Below are 5,491 nucleotides of genomic sequence, written 5' to 3'. Positions count from 1 at the left end.
GTTTAGGCAGACATTTTTATTCCTTGTTTCGGGTACTATTTTTTTTAAAGATCATCTGAGGAGGGCAGAATAGAAATAAACATAAAATTTTGTTTTCTTATTTAGCAAATAGTTTTGCCAAAAACGTCCAGACGGAGGAGAAAATTAAAATAAAATGTTATTGGTGAATGTAAAATAGAATTCAAATTATATAATTAGGAAGAAATATACATATCTTATCTTTGGAGATTTCAAGGCAGCGGAGGGCGTAATAAAATTTTTTTTTCCTAAAATTTCCACTTTTTCGTGGCGGCGGGTGTGCGCTAATTGGCCAAAAATAAAATTTTATTTTTATTCGATATCATCAATATTTGCAGTCAGCGGGTTCGCTAAACAAGGTCTCTCCTTAGCGATTTTATGTGAGTTACATATTTTTGTTACATCTGACATGAAATAAGGTGCTATTACTTGAATTCCATTTGGGTTAAACTCAAAATGTTATGAGACCCATGTTCACCTTGCCAGCGATTTATCGGATAGATTGTATTTTCCAGTTGCTTAGCATCTGGTGTCTATTTTTGCAGCCGAAATTTCTCTAAACTAAGAATCAAATTATTCACACTATTGCACTAATAATTGTACTAAAATATCATTCTAGTCGCTGTGATGTCATAGAAGAAACTGAATTTTCTAGAATACAACTATATCTAGTTGATTATTATGTGAACAAGTTAAAAATTTAAAACAAAAAATGACCAAAAATACATAGTCCTACGGTCGTAGTTTATTAAATAGTCGCTCATGTAATTCGAAATTTGATGTCAGTTTATTGGCGATATAAAAAGAAGAAAATTTAGTATTTAGAACGTTTCCTTGAAAGTATGTAATTTCATATTTAGGATGAAATTCTAATGAAGATAGATCTAAGAATTCTTTACACGTTTAACTATGTTACGTAAATTGTTAATTTATAAGCATTAGCCTTCTTTTCAAACACCGTGCTCGTATTTTCTTGACATTGTATCGAGATATGTGGTTTTCCGATTTGTATGATTTAATACGGTAAACACCAAATACTCGTGTAGATTTATGAGAGTGAATAATATTGTACCACCCACTACTTATCCAATTAACAAAATATCGTCATTTCACTGACATCAGTAATGAAACGCTTTTGAAAGTCGTCATTTCGGTGTTAATACACATCGTGACGTGTTATCTTGTTTCCCTTGCGTCGATTGTTTTTTACGCGTTGTCACCATTGTCGCTTAACGAATTTGCGTGGTGCTACGCGCAATCGTGACATTCCTTCGTGCGTCATATATTGCCTTGTATGGGGCATTTAACAAGGTTGTATTGTATATTTTAACCCACAATTTCATTTATTCTTCAAGATGTTTACAAACAATTGAAACGTTTTGAAGGTGAATAGCTTTATTTCTGACAGAGACGCTCAGAAGTAGGCCTATTTAAAATGGGAAGTGTTATTATTTGGCGGTAACTTCAAAGTGGCATTCTGATTTTGTGATTGATTTTATTTAAGATTATAGTATGAGAGTGTACTTCACAACTGTAAGCTCGGAAGCAGTTTGTATTCTTACTGATTGCTAGAGTCCGATATGATTCTACTAATAGAGAAAATATTTTATGGAAAAACATATATTACAATCCCGAATTAAAATGTCTAAAGAATTATTTTGGTTGTTTTTGTTTTTCATTTTTGTGAAAAGAATATCACGGGTTTAGTGGAGTAGGGGTGTGGTAATGTTAGTTTATGTGTCTGATAACCCTGCTACGTCGCGTCCTGGCAACGTCAGTCTTTTATATTACAGCAAGGAATGTGCAAAACAGAATGCTACAAATGTATAGCGCATTATTACAGGAACAAAAGCGAATTTTCGAAAGAACAAAGATCTCTACTTAAACTAACAAATACATACATAACAAGACATAGGCTACAACATGTAGGCCTAATCCACTACTTAAACATCGCGAGAATATTTTTGTATGTATTTGGAATTTAACTTTTTAAAATCTCGATTGAAAATTTAGTGACGGATTTTTGTTTTTAAATGGAGAAACAAAGAAAATTATATTTAAATTTAAGTACCATTTCCGGCCATCTGGAGGTGCCATAATCATACATTTCACAAGAAATCCCTCCTTGGGCCCCCTCTATTTCGTATTCCTGGATCCGCCACTGAAATACATGAGATAAAAAAAATAACAATGTAACACAAGTTAACATAAACACAATACAAAGGTAATATACAGTGGTAGGCCTATAGCATAAATACTTAATAGGCCTACGATACGATACACTATTAATTTCAGTTTCATAATATTTGTCGACTCTAGTGGTTAAAAATAAAAAATAGTACATGATAAAAACAAGGTAATAATAGTATATAGAATAAATAAATAATGTAATAATAATAATAATAATAATGAATATAGGTGAAATTATGGGTTTTTTAAAGTTGACTTAGTTAAACATGAAATATTTTCTAAAACGAATACAAACGACAAATATAAAAGAAACACAAAATCGAAAGATAAATAAATACCGTACATCTAACCTCCATCTACCACCCCTTTCCCCTTCACCCTTAACTGAAACTCACCATTTCTTTTCTCAGTCGCGCGATACTGCACTCATACTCATTCATAACCCTCAGTTTCCCTACATCATTATTATTACAGTAATATGTATTTGTTTATATTCTTATACCGAATAACGATATTCATCGCTATAGAGATATAAGCCTACAATGAAAATTCGCATGGCAAATAAATTGGTTTTATATTTGCAGTTGGGAGGGGGTAAGTGCCACACACGTGAATTCACCCCGTTGCCTTTTTTAGTTCAATTTCTTATAATAAAATTCCTGTATTTTATAGTCCCATTATTTTCTTAGATAAAATTGAAATGAATATCCTTTTTTGTTAAAATTGAATTTTAATCGATAAAGTATTAGGACATAATCATCGAATAACGGCACAATTTTTAAATTTTATGTTCTTTAAGTAACCCCGTGAATGCGCATTTTTTTGTATTCTTTGCATATCCAGTTATATAGGCCAACCATGAATTTTCCTGTTACTTTTTTAATTTACATTTATTCGTTTGTATTTTATGTATGTTTACTCTACCATCTGTTCGTTTAATTTCTGTGATAAATATAAAATGTAAAAACACATCAGTTTTGATAATATCTCAACATTCGGAATACGGTACTTATTGCTGTAATTGCTGAAATATATTTCTGGCTCAAGAAGCATCTAAACAGTTTAAACCGTATATTTATTACAATCATATTATAAAATATTTGGATTTACGTCTGCGAAATGTAAACATTAACCCTACCGGCTGCTGACATGGCGCGTTCAGCAAGATCTTGCATCCATCTTACATCGATCTGTAACAGTGACTGCGTTAGGAGGGTCTGCGAAAAATGTAATAAGGAACACAAACACAAGGAATGTGAATATAAGTTAATATAACCATTTTATATTTAAGTTAACTAAAATTAATCGTATTGGCAACAAAAGCATATTATTGCGATATTGGTTGTTTTCTAAACAGTAAATAATTTCGGAAATTTATAAAGCGCCAATTAAATCAATTATAAAAGGTGCTGGTGGATCATTCATACATCAGAACTTGAACTTCTTCAAATATTTTTTAAAATGTTTTTTAAAATGACGAATTGCGAACAGAAAACTGTAAACAACATCTACCACGTAACAATCTGTAATTCAATTTATATAAACCTGATCTATAATAAAGTAAACAACTGTAGTTTGGGGAATATCGTCATTTAAAATACCGTGTAATCTGTAATAAATTAAATATAAGACTGATATACAGATATCGTAATAGGACCTTATAGTAAAGTTATCTAAACTTCTGATTCGACGTAGCCTGTAAAATTATTTATGTAGACCTATTCAACCATGTTTCGATGTGTTTTCACAAAAAGCTAATACAGGCTCAAGAAATATAATATCAATAAAATTGTACGTCATTAAATATTACATCATCATCATAAACGTATTCCGCGGCGCTGCATAATGCCAACATACATGTCATGTGTTACATAGCCTGTACGGTATATAATTACATCGATGTCATTTATATAATTAATGTTGAGACGATTAAATTATTGATTTTTATTAAATAAAATGAAAACACCAATATTGTATGTTGTTTTCAATTATATTTCACAATATTATTTATCATAAACATATTCCTGGGCCGATACATGCTTTATTTGAGCTCTGGAATCGCTTGGAAGTTAGGCCTAGCATAATATGTACGGTTAACACCGTTCCTTATAGGCCTATCTGACATGTTTGCATTTCTATGTTAATTTAGGCCTTCATCTCATTTGTTTCGATATGTTTTTTAATAGGCTATGATAAGTTTTACCTAACACATTAAAAATTAACAGTATACCAAATATCGATAATATGATATTCAAGAAGTCAAGCTTTTTCATATTTATTATTATTCTCTTAATTTTTATACAATAATTGTAAGAACACAACTAAAATACTTAGCCAAAGCAAACTCCCAGACAGCCTAAATATACCTTAACTACAGCAATAGTCGAAGTATTCGTTGGAATAAAATTTGGTGTTTCTAAATTCAAGTTCTACGTACCTGGGTTAATGATTCTTTATAAAATGTATGTCACAATTACCTTGTCGTCTGTCAGTCTGATAACCAGATGGTGCAGTAGACTGTGCTCCACTAACTCTGTCTCTTATACACATCTAGATGTGTATAAGAGACAGTATATATATATATATAAATCAAGATAGCCGTTAACACTCTTAAATTATATATACATAAATCATATATACATAAATTATATATACATAAATTTCTTTGATGATTTATGTATATATATATATATATACTATATATATATATTTATATATTTATTTATATATATATAGGCCTAGATATATTTATATGTATATTGACATATAAATATACTTATAGCTCTCATGTTTCTTTATGTATGAATATATATAATGACAAGGATATACGATATAGGCCTGTTTTAATCGTTCCAATGTTAATTACTTAAATTACGCATTTATTTATTAAATAATATAGTACCGTTATAAATAAATAATAAAATCTTCTTTAATTTCGTTTGTTCAAGAGGACATAGAAATTCGTTTTGCTCTGTTGATAACGTTACATGGTAATAGGCAATAGGCAATAACCATCAAAAACATAATACAATACTTATTCTTATGTGACCCCCAAAATAGAGTAATTGGTAATATGTGCTGGAAATTACAATTAAAATGCATAGTAATAACAAAAAACAAACTTTTAAATAAGCCTGTCCTCGACAATGAAAATATAGCAGTGGGCCTATATGCAGCCTAGGCGGGAGCCGATCAGTACCGTTCGCATGTATGGCCAGGCCTGTCCCTGCAAGCCTAGGCGCTCTGTCGTCTTCTAAATTTCCTTACGTAAAAGAATAGCTAT

This window comes from Anneissia japonica, unplaced genomic scaffold (genome assembly GCF_011630105.1).
Source record: "Anneissia japonica isolate Jap-2015-1 unplaced genomic scaffold, ASM1163010v1 scaffold1128_len1000024_cov185, whole genome shotgun sequence".
Taxonomy (NCBI): Eukaryota; Metazoa; Echinodermata; class Crinoidea; order Comatulida; family Comatulidae; genus Anneissia; species Anneissia japonica.
This window is presented reverse-complemented; position numbering follows the sequence as displayed.